Source organism: Gopherus evgoodei, chromosome 1 (assembly GCF_007399415.2).
Source record: "Gopherus evgoodei ecotype Sinaloan lineage chromosome 1, rGopEvg1_v1.p, whole genome shotgun sequence".
Classification (NCBI taxonomy): domain Eukaryota; kingdom Metazoa; phylum Chordata; order Testudines; family Testudinidae; genus Gopherus; species Gopherus evgoodei.
The window spans coordinates 115,178,669-115,199,540 of NC_044322.1; the positions used below are offsets into that span (position 1 = coordinate 115,178,669).

Here is a 20,872-nt window from a genome sequence, read left to right on the forward strand (position 1 = left end):
GCCATTTTAAATCTTCAGAAGTATTTGCAATATTCCCAATAAAGTAGCCACTCACTCTCTTTCAATTACTTCACTATCTCGAATGTAGCTATAAAATAACATTGTTAACAATCTAAATAATCTGAAGTCCGTATCAGTAGACACATGCAAAAATTACACAAGAAGTTCCAGCTGTAGATATTTACAGACATAAAACAATCTTAACTTCGGTGTCTGCATAGATTTTCTGTCGTTTTGCAAACACATTGTGCATAGTCTTAACATATTGCTCCAGGAGCCCATTCTTGTTATTTCTTTTTCTAGGTGGCTGCATGGGACACAAAAGTAACCAATTTACTTCTGTGATTTTATTGATAAATACATATGTTTGTTCTTATGAAGGTCTATCTGTATATCTATATACACACCAGCAAGTTAACATTCATTTAGCACCAGCTAAACACCTGTAAAAGTGGAAGTGCCAGGGAGCGCTGGTGGGGCAGGCGCAGGCTTGATGCATAATCATAACAAACTCTGCCAGGCCCTGAAGACAGGTTGTTCTCTCCAACTAGAACTTCGTCAGTTTCAGTGTGACTGCAAGTTTTATTCTTTGTCTTTACAGTATAAAGACCAATTACATCCTGGAAATAATATTGCCCATAAATGTGGTATCTGGTGGAAAGCTAAGTCACTGTTCAAAAAGCATAATAGAGAGAAGTAAACAGCAAAAGAAACAATGAAAAAATAGACATTTCTCTTTTTGCCATGTGCAAAGCGTTCACATGCCTTCACTTTCACAGCTGAGTTAAGCCTTGCCGTGTATTGAACATGACTGAAAATGCATGGAGATATTTACATGACTAAAACTTCCCACCATACCGCATTTACCCAATAAAGCAATGACTATTTCCCAGACTATTAGGGAACATATCTATAGTGCAATTTTCTTCACAAGGGTCACCACATAGTCTTGGATTTACCATTGTTTATCAAACAGTTTTTGGACATATGACCATGGGATTTTGAGTTTAGAGAGGCCAGTGATGGTTAATATCCCACATTTGAAAAATACTGCATTTTCGTGCAGTTCGTGCTTTGTCTTTTTTCTACCTCAAATGCAACTTGAATTTATAGTCCAAAAAAACAATTCTAGTAGGTCAACTCCTCAGTCTTATCCCTGTATGACTCACTGTCTGTATACATAGAAGCGAATAAAAGCAAATAGAAAACATTAGCACTTAAAACGAGCAACAAGTTAATTCGATAGAGTTACTTTCCATGCTGGCTGTTAAATATATTATTTGGATGTGACCGCCACGTTTATGCCTTAAGTGCCAGAACAATTAAAACAAAGCTACAAAGAGTTTTTTGTTTTTGTTGTTTTTGTTGTTTTAATTATTTTGTCCGGAAAGACTCATTTGCAAAATGAAGAACAGTGCCGAGGTATTGGGAAATACTATTTACTGCATTTAGTATTCATCTACTTATATTTGAGAATGATTAGGTGTGTAATAATATAATTGTGGAGAGCAACTGCCTAATTAGCATTTACAAATTAAAATGTTAAACAAAGACATGCTACATATACAGTATGCTATACGTAAAATGTTTTCCTTTATAATACAGAAGTCAGATGAAAAGGTGGAGTTGACTGGATTCCAGATTTGTAGCATTCCCAGATAATGTGATTTGCTCTGTTTTTAAACCTTACCCATATAGTAGTTCATATAACCGTTGATAGCTGGACAAAAGATATTATACCAGCCAATTTGGAGAAAAGAGGAAAATAGACATATTACTTGTAAAGGCTTACAGTAACAAGGAGATACACAATAGGCAGGATGATCTTTAATCCATACATTTAATTGTGAGGATTCCAGTATGGACCTTATTTATTGTTTAGGGTAATAAATAATTTCTGATTCTGTAAAAAATTAGTAATATAACACAGTACTACACATACAATTAAGATCTATTTGAAAATATAGGTACGTTTAGAACAGCACATTTCTGATATTATACACTCTACTGTGTTTAGGGTGCACCTAACATGCATAGTAATGAAAGTTCTCCAATGAATGGAATAATCTATCTGCTGGTTTGAGTTCCATGCAGACACATTGCATATGAAGCTTAATGTCACCACCTCCCTTAAAATTCTCCGCATAGATAGTTACAACCTAGCTCCTCGAACATGCAGATTTTTATTTATAAGAATAATTGAACATGTAGCAACATAAAAAACGGATTTACAAGTTAGCGTCTTTCCAAGGCTGTGGAACCCTTAGCCCTGCTTTTAATAGACATATTCTGATTTGCTCGCTGGCAATCTCAATCGCGTTTCACATTTTTTAAAAAAATCTATATGCATTACATAGATTTTCTTTTACGCGCATAAGACTGGCAGTCTCTTAGTGGATAAGAGGGTGAATAATTATGGTACAGCAGAAACCAGTTCGTGCAGTTTGGCAGCTCTGGTTTTTATTATTAGATTTTTTGACATTTGAACTTGTCTATTGTCTGAGCAGCTCAGCGCAGATTGCAGTAGGTCAAGCTTAAGGCTGCTCTTTTTGGCATTTCACACAAACATGCACATGCTGTCTATTCTCCTCTAGTGAATGCAAGCGCTACAATTTTGCTGATGCCGTTGTTGTTGTTGTTGTTTTCCTTGGGAGATATAATCTGGTTGATATTTTCATGATCGCGTGGTTATTTTTTTCTCATTTTGGATCCATTCCTAATATAGCTACATTTCTTGATGTTTGATACTTTTAAGTACTCTGTCGCTTTTACAGCGGTATGATTTCAAGCCTCAAAATGTTTGAAAAGGTGACTTCGGTAGCTCTGGGATTAAATGATTTATTTCCCTGAAGCTTCACTCAACTCTATCACGACTCCTGCAGTCAAAAGTTAACATCGTTCATCATTTCTTTGCATCCCCCTCCCAAAATTCAACCCTCTGATCCTACTTTTAAAACATTCTTGTTGCTTGATGGGGCTGTGAAGGAGGAGATCCTGAGCTCCAAACATGGATTTGTACACTTCCCACGACAATTTTGCAACCTCTGAAGCAAGGAACCTACCATAACAATAGTAGCAATGGTGAGTTTGGGGCCTTTTATACTGTTTGGTTAAAATGATCAAACAAACACGCCCACAAACAGTGGCTTATTAAAGATCCACTTTTTAAAAATAAAATGTAAATAACAATTTTATACTGTTGAAGGGAGGGATGTGAGGCAAACTGAGTGAATCCCATATAGGAAAGTCATTTTATACTCGCAAAAGACAGGAATTAATTCTAAAAGTAACTTTTCCCTGGCGTGATTTACGCTTTTTGACTGAGACTTTCTCCTAATCTGCCTCGGTGCATTGATTGAAGCGGAGCCGCAGCCGATCTCTTCCTATAGCCGCTTTTAATTTAAATTTCTTTCTAAAAAAAAAATGCAGCATTTCTCTCTTCTCTCAGCACCCCCACTCCCTTTAACAAGCGTCTGATAACGCGTTTAAAGCTTGTTATTCGAACGCTCAGATCAGCATGCAGAAATGTAATTGCATCGTTTTTCACCAGGAAAGAAAAAAAGAGAGGAAAAAAAAACACACCTAAAGAAACTGTAAATGCTGAGTCACTGTAGTGCGGTCATTGGGTAAACACGAGAGAGATGCTGGCATCTTATTGAAAACCCTGGTGCAAATCGCATCCCTTATCTTCAGGCTTGAGAGCCCTCCTCCCTAGCCTGGATTTATTAATCCAGACTTTGAATAAAGTGGCAAAACCTCAGCCAGAGCCCTCCTTTGTCACTGGATCTCCTCTTCAGGCACCATGAGACCTGCTTTGTTATGGTGGAATAAAATAAACACTGCACTACCATTTCAGCTGCCCATAATGTGCTTCAGGATGTGGGGGACTACAGGTCAGTTCACCTACTGTTATGAAAGGAAGGGAAAGCAGGTTCACTTCTGATCTTGGTTTGCTGATTTCATTAGGCCTTTTAAACGTATATTGCTCTGCACTGGGGGAAAAAAGCACTTTCCAAAACAAAAGAAAAAAATCTAGATATTTAAAAAATAACAAAAGTGGGATGTTTTCTTTTTATTTAACAAAGATCTTTGGTACAAGGCTGTTTTCCGGGGCCCCACCACCTTCCTTTTGAACTGCTTAGAACACTTTGCTGTGGTTTGCTTACCATTGCCCCGGTTTGAGAGGTATATATGGCTTCAGGTATGTGTGGCTGAATCTCATGAAATGACAGAGCTTCATAGGCCTCTGGCTGCTGGTGGATTGAATGAGGGGAGTTGAAAACAGTTTGCAGCAAGCCCTGCAGTGGGAAACAAAGAGGCAGAAACGTTGAGAGACCAAGGACAGGCAGATCTACAGAAAGGCACTGGGCTTCCCAGAGATGCTTTTGCTTCTCAGTGGGGAACAGAGCAGCATCCGCTGGGCTGCCTTTGAGGTTGAGGGCTGGACTGGACAGCCCACACTGAATCAGGAGCATTCAGAGTAAATTCATAAGAGTTCACATTGTTTTGAAATGCTGCTATTGTATTCGAGAGAGAGGTGGATTTTTTTGTGCCTTCTAAAGGTGAGTGCAGATTGCAATAGTTGCTGCTCTGTTTTTGTTTGTCAAACAGGGCTCTTCTCCTGGGAGAGGGGCATGTGGCGGATCCCAGCCCAGGATTACATTAATCAAAGCATTATTTCCCCAGGGATGGCACAGCACAAATGATAGTAAATCCCGATAAAATTGGATCGCTGAGAAATTGAACGCTTAAAGTAATCTGCTCTGCCTGATAAAAACTTCAAATGTATAAGATATTGTATCCCCTACCCTCAAACACCTAAGGTATCATCAGCGTGTGTGTCTGAAATATTGTATATTATAAAAGATCAATCAGTGTGTAGTATGACAGACTCATCACTTTATACCATATGAAAAACAAAGCACCCTCTACTATTTGCAACATCCATAGGTTATTACCCTACAGAATCGATATCATAAACTCATTTAGGGAGTGGATTTTCTCTCTTATATATCTGAAGTCAAAATGGGCCGCAATATTAGATTCTCATGATCTGCGTCTTATTAGGGAAAATGTACACTTTTAATATTGACACTATGGGGGAAAAAAGACTTGAATTGTTGAAGCTGAGTTTAAACATCCTTAGAGAGGATCAGTTACAGAAGGAAACAATGCCGGGATAAGCAGCCATTGGTGGAGGGAGGGGGATTGTTCCCGAGGCTGTTATTTTGTCTAAAATGTACGGCATACTACACTCTCTGTCAGTTATAAACAGGCCCTGCAGACCGCTCCTTCACCTGTGTGCTGGGGTCAGTGCAGCTCGAGGGAAGCCGCTAGGGATTCGCTATTTTCAGGTTCTCAGCCTCAGCTCCTTCCTTTCTGCAGAAGAAAAGTTTGTTTGTAGCTGAAGTAGGAGGAAAGGACAGTGGGCTCAATGAACCCCACCGTGCAATGCAAAAGTGGACGGCTAACACTTTCAACAGACGCCTTGGGCACCAGGAGATGGGTCAGGGAGCATCCTTCCCCCTCCCCAGCACACGGGCAACTTTTTGAAATTAAAAAAAAAAAAACCCAACAAAAAACCAAAACCAACAACCATGCAATTAAAACAGCAACCTCCAAGCACCAATGAATTCCTTTTTTTTAGTCTACCGGGGTGCGTTGAAGCCAAGCTGCACGGACAACATGTGCCGCTGCGGGATCCACCGCGGCGCAAGCGATCCTGCAGCAGAGAAGCCGCCCGTCAGCTGGCAGCTTTTCACGGCTCACAGAGGCTCAAGGCGGGAGGAGGACGGCGGAAAGGCAAACACAGCAGATGCGTCTTAATTGCTTTCATCGCCCCGGCCTGACCCTTCCCTGAGCCTCGCAAGAGAAGGGCTGGCTGCTGCTCTCCCCCGCCCGAGCCACCTACCGAGCGGGGTCCCCACTCCCCCCGCCCGAGCTCTGCGGACGGACTGACACCGGCGCAGCAGCGGCACCTGGATGGGGAGAGCTGCACAGACTGGCAGGTAGATCAATCCGGCTCGGGGAAGAAAAGGGGGGACCCCCTCTAAATGACGCAATCGATTCTCCAGCCTTGGCTCCCACTTGAGCTGGTGCAGTTGCAGGAGCCCAATCGCCCCCCCTCCTCCAGCCCCTTCCTCTTCGCTTTTTAGTACATCTCCTTAGGACTGGGGGGGGGGGGGGCGAGTCCCGCTCCTCTTCGCTGCCAAGCGGGAGCTGCTGGCCTTGGCAAGAGAGGCGGAGCGGGCGGGGGGAGGCTGAAGGAGGGAGCAGCAGCAGCCCCCGGGGCGCGCGCACACCCGCAGCCCCGTTCCCCCGCCCCTGCGCGGCTCCCTCTTGCCTCTGGCAGCCTAGCGCCGCCCGCCTGCGGCACCCAGGGGACCGGCTGGCCGAGCGGAGCGACTGGCGGCAGCCCTCGGTTCCCTTCCCCCTGCCCGGCCCCTCCGGCTCGCCCAGCCCCGCGCTGCGCACACGGCTCCGCCTGCTCCCAGGTAGCTGCCGCTGCTGCTTCTCCTCCGCAGCCGCGCTGTAGCTTTGCGGTGAGGCTGCGGGGTGGGAAGGAGGGGGTAGCCCTGCACCGCTCCAGCTCGCCTGGCTCCCCGCCCTGCCTCCCTTGCCCACTCAGTCAGCCCCCAGTGCGGAGGGAGGCGGGGGCGTCCAGACTCTGTCACTAATTATGTCTTCTCCCCCGCCACTAACTGATCTATAATTTGGTACCCAAGTTTGATTTTTCTCTTGCACTCTCTTTGCTTCCTCTCCCTTCCCCCCGCTACTCCGCGTGAAACTGGATCAGAAATATCAAAGGGGATTACACTTTAACCCAGTGCCTTCCTGAACATTCCTAAGGTAGGTATCACTGGGGGAGAAAATCCATCCCTTCCAGTGTGCCCAGTAAGTTGTGTGTGTGTGTGTGTGTCTCCCTCTGTCTCTCTGTGTGTTTATAAATACATTTCGGTTCCTTAATTGGTTCTAGCTTGATGTGCACTTGCTTTGTTCAGGTTCTTTTAATATTTGAGGTGGGCTAGACAGAAAAGAGCGCATTTGACTTTGTTTGTCTATATGATGGTGTCTTACTTCTGTTGTTAATTTGGAGTTGGGGGTCTAGTTTGTCTGTCAAAATCCTGGCGTCTAAAGAAATGATAGAAATAGAAGACTCTTCCATGCTACAGACCCGGAGACTCTCATGTTGTTTACTGTCATCCAAATCGTTTTGTTGTGGTCACAAACGAGAAGGGGGTTATTTATTTATTTTAAAAGATTTGGATCAAATGTATTTTTTTTGAAAATGTTCAGATTTATTAAATTCCAAATTGAAAACATGGCAGAGATTAAACCAATATGGGAGACCTTACCTGTACTACATTAAAAAATGTAGCAAATCTGAAAGTTCAGAGCATATACTTAAAAATATATATTAATGTGTCTTTGAAGATTAGTTATGAATAACCTTGGAATTGCATTCCTACCTACAGCAAGGTTTGATTTTGATGACATTCAGAAAGAGTTGGTTAGACAACTAGCCATGTATATTTTTAGATCTTTACATTTATTTATCAGTAATTTCACTACTGTTCACTGTTCTGGATCCAGTGCTTTGTAATTATCTAACTGTTGAAGGGCATTTTATAATTATTTGCTGATTCACTCATTAAAGCCTTTCAGCATCTCCAGGTATGTTTTCCATCATATCTTTGGGGATAGTTAAGTAGCCATGTGATCTTTGTATGAAGAATATGAATGTTACAGGGTCATAAATAGGTTCTCTTTTCACATCCAGAATTTTTGCCTTTCTTTGGACTTGATGAGGAAGCTGTTTGCCTTCAGGCCTTTATAACCGGAAAGTTCTCAATTGCTTTGCCTTTTATATATTTTAAAACTCATGCTGGAACAGAAAATCACAGTAAGTTACTGAAAAGACAGCAGTAACTGGATCTGTTGAGGCTCCACCAAAGAAACTGTAAATTAGACTGCATGTTCATAAAGAATATTTACATGTAATTTACTGGAAATTTTGCTCTGTAAAATCCACTTAACTGATAGAATGTATAATATGTATACCCACATGCACTCTCGCTCAACATTTAATGTTCATGCATATACCTGTGTTTCTAAAACTAACTAATGAGGGCGATGTATTGCACTTGAAAAAGACACTAGCAAGATAAGACCATATAAAATAGTAATGGAAAATGAAATTTTATATAATGTCAGCAACTTCAGCATGATTTTTGTCATAAGTAATTTAGTGCAATTCTGTTTGCCTGAACTGGAGTGATATAACAAAGTGAATTAATAGAACATCAGTATTGAAAAAAGAAACAATTCTTCTTTGAAATATGAAAAGTCACTAACTTGCTATGACACCTGGAAGTCAGTGAATAATACATGTGAAATATTAATATTTTAAATGCATCATATTTAACATTACTGTGAACTTAAAAAATTGTTCCATATCAAGAAAACAGAAGTAGTTCATTTTAAATTCTAAATTTTAAATGCAACATTTTGCCAATGAAGCAATTTATTAAAGAACTGAAGTCAGATGTCTAAACATATCAGGTAATTTTGCACATGGAATATAAACATTGTGGAATAGGAATTTAATTTTGGACGTTATAAAAAAGAACCTTTGTTTTACTTTCCACTACACTGCAAGAAAAACATCAGGTAGCTGATTAATGAGATGAAGTGAATTGACATACTCCATAATTCTTGCATTTTTTTATACATACTAAAACTAAAACCATAAAGGGACATTTATAGAAAACATGAAGTCAGATAACACAACAATAATCATATTTGGTTTTAAAATTAATGCAGATTAGAATAGTAATCTGTACAATATACTTGCTTTTGTTTACAGCAAATCATGTAACATTTGGCACTGGATTTTTTTAAAATACTACAATATTAAAATTATCACAATAAAAGCTATTGGCAGGATTGCATTAGGGCCAAATTCTGCATTCCAACTCCAAATTGTGGTCCCATTGAATGTTTTCAGTGAGATGAAGACATGGCCCTCAGTCCTTCTTCATGCATAACTCCTTTTGACTTCAACACTTTCTGGTTTTGATCTAGCACAAATGAGCATGTATATCGCTAAACCCTATGTTCCTCGCCCAGGGCCAAATTCTGCTTACTGTATTTTTTGACCCAAATAGGAGTTTTGCCTGAATAAAATGAGCAGGATCTGTCTCTCAATCCTCACTCTGACATAAATTCCATTGACTGCAGTGGGGTTATAATGGGGGTGGTATAAAGGCCATATCTTCTTCTCATTAAAATCTACGAGAAGTTTGCTGGAGTAAGATCTGAGTGCCATATTGTGATCCCAGTTAGGTCAATAACAATTATTCCAGCATGAGAAATGAGGGCCAAGATCCTGCTCACTTTAATCAAGGAAAATTCTCTTTGGCTTCAACAATTAAGGCAAGCAGAATTTGCCTTTAAGTAAAGAATGCAGGGTTAGGCTTTTTAAAAGAGTTAGAGATCAGAAAGTGGTGTTGGATCCAGATGATTGTGAAAATTTTTCTACCTTACAAATTACACAAGACACTGACAAGAATTAGGAAATATTGAAGTTCTCATTAGGGACAGAAAAACATAGGAATTGCCATACTGGATCAGACCAAAGGTTCATGTAGTCCAATATCTTGTCTCTAACAGGGGTCAATCAGATGCTTCAGAGGAAAGTGGATGAACCTTGTGATAGGCAGATGTGGGGTAATCTACCCCCACATTAGGTCTCTTCCTGAATTCTACTAGTTAGAGATGGGCTAAAGCCCTGACTCATGATGTTTAATATCTCTTCCAATTTTTTTATTAGTTATGATAACTCTGTCTGGTGTTGTCTTCTCTATATAAATGTCCAATCTCTTTTTAAATCTTGCTATCGAGATTTTAAATTCTAATCTGTTCTGATAGGAAAAAAAATGAATTGTTAAACAGTTTTGCCCTTTCCTCCATGTTTGTTTAAACGTGAATTTCTTTTCTATAAACACACATTTTTATTTCCACTTTTTTTTGTTTTTTGTTTTAAATTTTGTTATACCAATATGAATGATGATGTTTATTCCAGAAGAAACTTTTTAAAACAATGAGACTTTCATGTCATACTTAAAGGATAATTATTGAACTTATCATAATGAAAATCATACTAAATCTACTCCCATGGTTGGTGCCTTAACATTTTTTAAAAGTTTGGAATTAAAGAAATCAGACATGCTACAACAGAGAAAAAAATACAAAATATACAGCATGTATTAAAAATATATAACACCTACAGGGATATTTAGATGTAGACAAGAGTGTACTTTTTGGTTGATAGCATATCAGATGGTGACGTATGGTTTTATTTTTATTCCTAATTTTTTCTAACAGATTAATAAAGATGGTGTTTTATATACAGATATAATTTGCTGAGCAAATTCCATTCAAGTATGTGAACGAAGCCCTTACATCAAGCCAATTAATGAAGTGGGGCTATGAATTCAAAACTATAGTAGCTATAAATGATATAAAAGTAAAGAAGAGAAATGGTCACGTTATGTATCTGGAGGGATAAATACAGAATAATCATGTGGTTTGAAAGCAAAAAGAATTACAATTTGACAATTAAGGCTACACTAAAGACAGGCAGACACAATATAGTTCCACTGAGAAATATAGTAAGTAAAATAAAGCAAGAAAAAAAGATTATTTTCAAACTTACTTATATGGCTAGGCCTTTTCTAGCTTCATGTTGAAATGTTTCTTTGTGTATCGTAATTGCAATAGTACTATTAGAGAACAAATTACTCAGACAAAATTGTTCTACATTGGTCTTAGATTTTTAGTACCCTTACATCCTAAAGTTTAACCTGTAGCAGTCCCACTGTTAATATAAGCAGGTAGGTTTGCAGTTTACAGTTTAGCACTGTTTTGAGATCTGGTCCTGCAAGCCCTTACTCAGATGAGTTGTCCCATTGATTATGTGAGTAAGAGTTTGCAGGATTAGGTCCTTATATTGTGCATTAAGGCCAACATTTTCAACAAATTTGGTTACTCCTATATCTATGTTTAGGACCCCACCTAAATGCAAGTGGCCTGATTTTCAAAGATGCTGAGCACTTACAACTGCCATTGACTTCAGGGGGATTTGTGGGAGCTCATCACTTCTGAAAACCAGGCCACGAGAAATTAAATATGGATTAAGGAACCTAGGCCTTGGTGTGCTGGTTTGAAAATCTGGGCTAAAGATTGTTGTTTGGAATTTAGATTTCTTTCTGTAGAGGATGTTCAGGATAAAAGGAATACTGAATATTGAAGAAAGCAGTAGTATAACACCCTCTCCCTCAAAACAATCACCGTACCCCATGCACAAAGGTTCTTTATTGCTCCCAATGATGTAAATGCCAGTACTATAATTCCATGTAGAACTGTTGGTAGTTTTGCCATTTACAGTCTGGAGAGTAGGAACAGTCCCTAAAACACTAAAAACATTTTGAAAAAAAAAGTGATACCAGTGCTACAAATACTTTAATACAATTAAATACAGGGAGACCAGAAGCTGCATATGGTGAGTTATGCTTTCAATGCTGCCATTTTAGGTTACACAAGTTAAGATCTTATTATATTCTTCCACAGATTTCGTGCTATGATTTGGAAATACTAAGAAGTATATTTTTTGGACCTCCTTAAAAAGGACAAATTTCCGAGTGTAATAAACTGAATTGTAACCACCAATCTAAACTTTCTGTAGGAGTGCAATAAACAAGAATGAGGAAGGTATGATGTTACGTACTGTACCATTGTAATTAATCATGTAACACTCAAATGCTGACATTATGGAATTTTGTTTAGTACAGTAGAATCAAAAGAACTAAAAAGGATGATTGATCATTAGTCAAAGACCTTCAGTAACATGATCAATGTCTGAAACAATTTTTGTCAGATATTGATGAGTAGAAATTAGGAATGGGCCTAGTCAAAGCCCCTCAGCCAAACGTTCCAAAATTCGGCAAGACCTAGCTCTTAGTTTGGATCTGAACTTCCTTTATGTCAATAACAATGGGTCAAGCAAAGGATAATACCAGGCCTTACAACTACAGACCTGCCCCACCTCTGAGCAGTGGGATAGTTCTTTGGGAACTGAACTTAGTAAAACTTCGCTTCAAATCTGGGCCTGATCTTTGCTACTTGGGCTCATCTCTTATGAAATATTTTAAAAATATCTTTGATTCTTCTAATAGTGGTCAAGCTATATACAGCATGGACTGTTGCTTAATGCTTTCAGATTCTCAGTAAACCTGTATGCATGTGTTTTATAAATGTATTTCATAAAGCTAGCCAAAATATTAATAGGTGAAATACTTACATTTTAAACAGACACTGTCAGCTTATATAAATATTAAATATGTGAGTTAAGTGTAGTTTCAGGTACTTCACCAGAGCTAAGTGTTCCTCCCAACTTCCCTAGATTTGTGCTTTTACAGTTATTTTAAAAATGTTTTTGTTTCCGTGGATGCTGAATAAAAGAATCACATGGACAGGGGGAAGTGACCTACTACACAGAATAGAGGAAGATAGTTTCTGTAATCTTTTTCAGTGATAGTAAGCATAAGTGTTACATCAACAGTCAGGGAAAAACAAATCAGACCAAAATGTGATTTTTTAAGTTGACAGTGCCTCTTTAAATTACGCTTGAAGAACCATCTCAGGGAAAAAAGACATATGACACTGTTCTGGATTTTATTTGTTTAAATGCAAATTTATGGAGCTGGCTGCACACCAAAAATCCGAGAGTTTGGTACTACAGTAGCTCTGGTGTTTTTTCAGAATTGTAAGTACTACAGAAGGACAAAAGGAGAATATGAATATATGGCAGCTGATATTTAGATTTAGGGTTAGGTTTTCTCTTGTTACAACTGTCATTTCCTCTTACGCTTTCATTCCATCATATTATTCCAGCACTATCAGACACTGATTTATAAAAGCTGAAATTATTTACATCCAAAATTAGGTCTTTCTTATACTATACTTCCTATGTTAGCAACCTTTCAAGTGTCCATGAATCTTAGAATTCATGCAAAAACTCTCCCCCAGTATAGTATACATTACTAAAGATTGAGTTTAAAAACAGACAAAAAAGAAAATATTTATTCAAAATAATAAAAAGCATTCTATTCAATAGTATTTCTAAAAGCAAACTAACCTGTAATATCAGTATCCCTTTCAGAGTATTTTCTTTTCAGAGTCTGCCCCTGGTTTTAGTCCACAGGTGCTGATTTTAGTAGTGGTATCTATTGCTCACTGTGCACATACATCTGGTATGCACATAATTTCTTTATCTATTACCTGAAAATTGCTTAGATGATTTACTTTTCCAAAATATGCTGTCCCAATGAGTTTCACTCAATAAATGCCTTTCACAGCATTAATACAGAACTGAAATACAAAAGAATATTAATCTAATACATTCCAAAATTCAAATAATTGTGATTAATAAGCATTATTATCCATAAATAAGGCCCTAATGATACTTTGGCAGTGTTGTAAACACAAGAATCAGAAGCAATTATTGTCATTATTGTTCTGTAAGTACTTTCGATGAATACTAAATAGATATTGCTGTCCGGCTACTTGGCAAATATAAATCCCATAAAGAAACAGATGTCAGCCAATCAGATCGGGCTGCTATTAACTACATTTGTCTAATACACAGGGTACATAAAGAGGAAGCCACCAAGTTATTGGAAAGAAGAAAACTATTGGTTTAAACTCTTCCTTGACTTTATTAACTAACAAAAATATATTAGAATAATACTGAAGAGCAAGTTTCAGCACTATGATGTGAACTGGTTTTGCATAGTGGCCACAACTGTGAATGGGAAATGGATGCCTGATAATGCACTGATGCACTGATAATTTACCCTTACGAAAGGGACATTTCAACATATATCACATTTACTTGTCTTTTAGTTTTCTAGAGGCCCTGTAGTCTCAACTCCCTGCTGATCACCAGCCCCCATGTGTTCTGACACAGTAGCATACATTCTACTGGCAACATCTCTATCATGAAATTGAAATCTGTCCCCTTCAGGCAGTGCCAGTCCACCCTAATGTTCTGGGTTGGATGTCACGTTGCTCATAGGTAGGGATTTTGTTTTTGAGGGTTTATTAATTTCATATTTCAGGGTTTATTTCTAGAAAATTTTGAGCTTTATGTAGAAGTCCCAAAATTGGGTTTTTGGGCTTTCCTCTTTCTATATACTGTAATGACTAATGTATATACATTATATACACTATATACATTAGTCAGTTCAGTATATAGGAAGAGGAACCTCTGAAACCCTCTGATTTTTGGACTTCTACAGAAACCTCAAAAATTGCTAAAAATAAAGAATCAAGAATGAAATTAATAAATCCCCCAAAACAGAAAGCATACCTACGAGCAACGTGACATCCGCCACACAACAGTGCTGTGGCCTGGAGCTGTTTGAAGTTCCATGATACTGTAATGAGTAATCTCTTTGTAATGTTCCCTAGTGTGTTTTAATGTAATACTATTTCAAAAAGCACTATTGCTGAAGTGTACTAGGTAACCTTTAGTATACACCAGCGGGGTGTACACAGCCCAATTAATGCACAACATCTTAGTGCATTTGAGACATCACATCCCCAGAGTGCACATTACTGCTCTATGAACAAACCCTTAGACACAAGTAACCATTTCCAGTGTTTTTCTGGTGTTTATTGGATAAACACCGATTTTTCTTTTTTTCCCTGTATCCTGGGCGTTTTATCGTGTTTATTAGTTAAAGCCAAAAATCAGAAGCTCTACTCATAGAATTCATGCTAGGGTGTCATAATGAGTGGGAGCACTGTTGGTTTGGACCTTAGTCTCTGTGGAAAGAAAAAGCAAATCAAAAGCTTTACATTCCTAATGTGCTGAATTCTTTTTTTCCCTCCTTGATGTCTGGGACATGCAGCACCTTATACTAAGCAGTTTAAATTTTTGTTCTCTTTTTTGTAGGTTAACGTTGCCATAATTAAACTTCAGTCTGTTCTGGCTGGGCTTTGCAGCACATGTGACATGAGCTGCTTTTTCACAGCTAGTAGATCAAATTTTACTCTGGCTAAGTGTGTACAGAAGCCAGACACCCATGATTGTCAGCCACTTACTCCACTTGTAGCTCACTGGTAAATTGGAGACTCCATGTGCTGTGCCCAGCAATGAAAATAAAAGCTGTGGGCAAGCTAGCTATAGTTCACCAGCGTGGAAGGGGTCAGGTCCCATGAGCAAGGACAGTGTGAAAGCACAGCCATAGCCAAATTACATGCTCTCACACATGCTACTAAGGATGTACAGATTGATCCAAAGCCCCTTGAAGTAACTGGGAATCTTCTCATTGACTTCTATGGGCTTTGGATCCGCCAATATTTGGGAACGCTCAGTGCGAACACAGCACAGTGAGAGCAACCTGTTAAGTGAGTAGAGGGCTGTGTGGCTAGTTATGCGCTGATGGTAGAGCCAAATGAGTAGTAGATTTTCTACAATTAGACCACACACGGCCCTGTTGTGTGACATACTTGTCTTCATCAGGGCTAGATTGTCCCTGGCTCTTGGTGTGCTGGCTGAAGAGTGGAAGGGCACAAGAAGCCCTTGCATTCCCAGAGCAAGAATTAGGGGCAGTTACAGTCCCTTTAACTCAGAGCTCCTGCTATGAGTCCCTGGAGATACAAATTTCCCTACAAGGGGTGAGACCATGCCTATAACTGCTAGCTGCAGAGAGAGGAGCACACTGCAGCGTCCCGTGGTGATGAATTGCCTTGCTGTGCTAGGAAGCTGGAGGGAAAATTGTCTCCTTCTTGAGACAATCCCTCCAAAAACTCCTTGGGGTGCAGAGCAGATTTCCATAATCTCCTAGCTCTAGACCATGGGTAATTTGTACAATCTGCTCCTCTGTGATTTAGGTTAGATGTAATCCTGAGCAAGATTTGGTCCATCTGTATCATTGCATTCCATCTTCAAATTTTGTTCACTAACCTTGAATGTTGATAATTTGATGCCTTTTATAAATTAAAAAAATCTTGTGTCACTGACAAAAAGTTTTTATTTGTTAGCTATTCAGCATAGAAACTAAAATAATGAGGGTCATGGCTGCTGTGTGTGTTGAATTATCCACTGTTTGTAAAGCCCAGTAATAAATACTTATGCCTTAGTGGGTATATAGGATTAAGTTAACAAAAATCTCTGAGAGATTCTAAAGTCCCAGTCCTGCAGGTATGTCTATGCGTGCAGAACTCTGAGGCTGGACAGAACCCAATGGGGGTCTGCCCAGGAGGATCCAATTATAGGTTTTAGGCCTGTGGAGTTATACAAGGAAAGTTGTTGCCGTATTACTAGAATGCAATTCCGATCAGTTTTTGTCATGTTTATAAATGACAGGGAGAAGTCCAGCCAGGTAGGTCCAGGTTAGGGTGAGATTGTGTTGAAGTGCAGCATGATACAAGGTGTGGTTTGATTGTGTCAGGGGACCAGGAATGGGATGGAGAAAGTGAGCAACACAGAGATTCCTAGGAAGAGGAATGGAAATATTGGCCTTGATTCTGTTCTCGCTTGTACTGGTATAAGTCAGGAGTAACTCCAGTGAAATCTCTAGACTTGTGCCAATGTAAAACTAGTGCAAGTGAGAGGAGAATCAGGCCTCAAACATTTGTAAATTTTACAGAGGTCATGCAATCTCTCTGTGCCTGTTTCTCTATCGGTAAAATCGGAATAATAATTCATACCCACCTTTAAAAAGTGCAAGGTATTATTATTATTTATTATGGAAAAGGAACCCTTTTCTGAAATATAAAACCAGGAGGGAAGGTCTGTGATGAGTAAGGGCTGGACCATGTTACCGTGACATGGTATAAGTTTGGAAGTGCTGAGTGAGATTTTTTCCTCCACTTATTTAGATTAAGGAGATCAAGTTGCCATTTTTTGATGTTTAATAATAGTTTCCTTGTTTTGCTATGTAAAAGGTGTTAGGGTCATGTAATGATGAATTAAGGATGTAGCATCCGACTTAATTCAAATTTAATGAAATGGTGGCTTTTTTTTTAAATCTCTGTCCTGGTTTCTTAGTTTTTTGTTGATGATAATAGCAATTAAACTATTTGCATTTTGTTTCATTCTCCCCGTGACCTTTTTCATTTAATTATAAGGAAATATACAATAGGAAAAAAGCAGATTCACGCAGGGCCTCATCCAAAGCCCTGTAAAGTCAACTGGAGTCTTTCCAACAACTCCAGCGGGCTTTGGATCAGGTGCACCAAAGGGAAGAGAATAATTCTACCCTGTCTTGAACAGCTACAAACCTGAAAGTTTGTATGTTGGCAGTGTAAAATATTACAATAACCCTTTTAAGAACTGCCCTGTTCTGGATGGATTCTGCTACGGAGAACACGTGTATGACATATGTTACATATCTGTGACATTGTGTTAAGGACAAAGGTCATTATAGCCTTAACACTGAAAATATATATATATATATATATATATATATATATATCTCCACTGTTTCTTCTTTATATATATATATATATATAAAAAGAAGAAACAAATTAACTAAAAGATAAAATATATTGATGGAAGTATACAAGATGCTCTTTAACATGTATATTATTGACTCAATAGATTGTTACAGCTTCAGAGCTATTAGAGTCTGCTGTGTCAATGTGTACTTAGGGACTGTTTAATATGCAGATGCTTGACATGACAGACCGCAGCCATTACGGTCTATCATGTCAGTGGGGATACATGCATATGCACTTTGCTAACCTACTAAAACTCCTTTTGAAATGTAGTTATTGTGCATGCATAACTGCCCTTTAGAAATAAAATCGGAAAGCTGTTTTTTTTTTAATGTAACACAATATGAATTACTCAGCAATAAAATATATTTTCAGATTAAGTCATTTTAAGTATAGAATGTACAATCAGTGATCCAGAGTGCAATCTTAGATATGCAGCTCCTATCAAACCTTTTAACATTAGCTATTGCACTTGTGCATGTGTGTAGGAGATCAGAATCTGGCTGTTTGGAAAATATAGTTTTGTCTTTTTTGAGAGGTAAGAGAAAGTGTCATCTCTTTTTTCATCCAAATAATCTTCAGTAGCAATTAAATAAGCTTATGCTACCTAAGAGATCAGTTAATACAAGATAAGTAGCATGACAGTTTGGAAAAACTGAGTATGTCTTTGATTTTTTACTAAGTTTTGATATCTGCTATTTGCCTCAAAATGCTAAAAAAATGAAGTGTAAGATACAACATGAAAGACTCATTTGATCATCATAAGGAAAAGAATCAGTAGTTTTGCTTTTCTTTCCCTTAACAACTTATTTTTTATTAAAGTAGCAAAGCCAAGTGTTGTGTTTAATAAGATATACTTTTCCAATTTGAATATCAAATGTAAAAATACAATTAAAATGTATCTGAAATGTGACATTAGTTGCAGGATATATTTCAGCAAAGTGCATTTCTTAAAAGTTTAGCATATGCATTTTTGGAGTGTTTTTGATCATTCCATCAGATGCACAGACATCTAGGATTTTTCGACACATATTTCTGAATGGCAGTTATCCAGTGATATTCTTCTCATTCATAAGCCCATGAACCTGAGAATAAAAATAGTTGTGGGATGTTAAACTATTTCCAAAAATGCCAGGATGCCCTTATGTTTACTGACGTGTCATATGGCTCAGCCCTTGAATTGATTTGCCTGAGTGAGGGGCATGAAACTGTTCTAACATGAAACTTAAAAGCAAATGGCATTCTAGCAGTCAAATGATAGTGACTATGTAACAGTTGAGACCTTTCCTTTTCTCGAGATATGGTCAGGTGCAAATTCTTAAAAGGAGAAAATAAATGTTCATAATAAGGTGAGTGACCTAACATGAGCTCACAGTATGTGCTCTGTGAGGGATCAGTCACAGATAGACACCTATTGTGCTGGGGAGGAGCCAAGACAACAGCATCAACTGTCCCCAGTGTGATACTATTGTTTAGCTGGGGGAGGGCCAGGAACAGCACAGAGCCAAGGGGCATAAACTCATATGGCCAGAGATCTGCAGGATCTGCATAGTCAGTGTCCATGGATCTCCAAACTATGAGTAACTCTGACCATACTCCTTGCTTCTTCCACATGTTCACAAGCCTTCCTTTCCCTAAATGATACGCCATTTTTAAATGAAGTGCTCCCTTTCTACATCATTCTGCATGAGAATGGGAGGATATGGCCTAAAATGAGCTATCTCTATACTGCACTGAATTGGTGACAGCCTAGGTTTTCACTGTGTTGCACACCATGATCACTTTGAGCTCCATGTTAGCAGGGGGACAAGTCAGATCCTGCTATTGCAAATGTACAGGCTACTCCACTTAAGCAACAGGAGATACTTTTTTAGCTGTTATCAGTATAGGGCCTATGACATATGGTTGAACAGTTCTGATTCCATTCAGTAGAGGGCAACAGTGTGTGTGTGTGCTTGCTTTCTATGTTAAAGCTGATCCTGGGCAAACTCAGGACATCTACTGAATTACTTAATTGCAAGCTTGCGACTACTGTAAATGCACTGATACAATTCTAGGAATCAGTTAATTTGCTGTGGCTATTGTTTTGTATCGGTTACTTTTCACTGCCATAAAATAACACCTGTGTGTGTATATGGATGTATAGACATCAATTAAAAATACACACACATAAAAACAGAGCATCATATTAAACAGTGTAAATTGATAACATGAAAATGTAGCCATTGACAGCACTTCTAATTTTGCCTGTTACAATGGTATGCCATTTCTTTGAATGCAACACACTTTTATGCCCCATTAAAGCATGGCTGATATAGCTTTCAACTACTCACAAATGCTGAGATGTTGAAAAACGTAACATTTACAAAAGATACATCTGGTGCATATTTATAAGGCTCAGAATAAGGACTCATTTAAATAGTGCATGTGCTATCACCATATTAGGAGAAAAGTTACTCCAGGCCCATATGTGAAATCAGTAGTGAAATGTGTGCTGACTTAAATTCCTGGTGTATGATATTGTATGTCTCTGTGTTGGACATACTAAAGCAAGAGACTATTGAGCAATGTATGCCCTTTTCCAACTGAGCAGCATATATGTGTCAAATAAATGTCAATGTGTGTAGTGTAAATCTACATGGGCAGAAGTTGGTCAGTTGTTTTGAGAGGCAAATATTTAATATTAGAAATTTATCTCTGACTTCTAATTAAAATACGTCAGCATTTGTTCTGTCTATTCCTCTTCAGAGAGATAAGTGAGAACCAGTTAGAAATCAGGGAACAAAATATTATGTGCTTTGTGATGTGGATGATGTATTAAATTAAATAGATGAGCAGCCTATAACAGCCTATTTTATATCACATATCATGTCAAGGAATAAAAAAATACTTTCCATATTTCCCCCACTACAACATGGCGCTTGAAATAAACCAGAAAGCCACATTTTAATTAATGTTATGGGTCATGTTTTAACCAGACTGAGCCAGGAAATTCAAGGTTAAACTCTGTTTTTGGTTTTTTTTTTTGGTCTTATGAACATGAATTAGGGAGGTAGCATCAGACTTCATTGCAATTTCTCGGTATCTAATTAAATCGAACCTAATGTGGGTTACTGAACCCAGAACTGACGTATTGGGGTGCTAACAAAGTTATTTGTTGCAAAAGTCACTCTAGCAGGACTGTGACTTCCTTATGTCACTTCAATGTAATTTTTTTTAAATTTATATTTATCTTCACTGGAGGAGTTGCCAGAGTGTTTTCATTTTATGTTAGACACCCACACTTAGAAGGCTACAACAGATG

General features: G+C 38.4%; 2 long non-coding RNA genes across 3 annotated transcripts in view; one reads left to right on the forward strand and one right to left on the reverse strand.

The window, feature by feature from the left end:
- Window positions 1–6,777, reverse strand: LOC115654923. 2 transcript variants are annotated; one of them, XR_004001300.1, is made up of 4 exons: window positions 6,475–6,777; window positions 5,298–5,379; window positions 4,167–4,298; window positions 1–3,058 (listed from the first exon to the last, which is right to left on the reverse strand). It is a non-coding gene; the product is annotated as an uncharacterized LOC115654923 (long non-coding RNA). The 2 variants fall into 2 exon arrangements; XR_004001299.1 differs by lacking the exon at window positions 6,475–6,777 and adding an exon at window positions 5,979–6,260.
- LOC115654929 overlaps window positions 5,935–20,872 on the forward strand; it is a 22,777-nt gene continuing 7,839 nt past the window's right edge. Inside the window, exons 1-2 of the long non-coding RNA XR_004001302.1 lie at window positions 5,935–6,008; window positions 6,797–6,849. This is a non-coding gene — a long non-coding RNA (uncharacterized LOC115654929). The remainder of the gene's footprint in view (window positions 6,009–6,796; window positions 6,850–20,872) is intronic.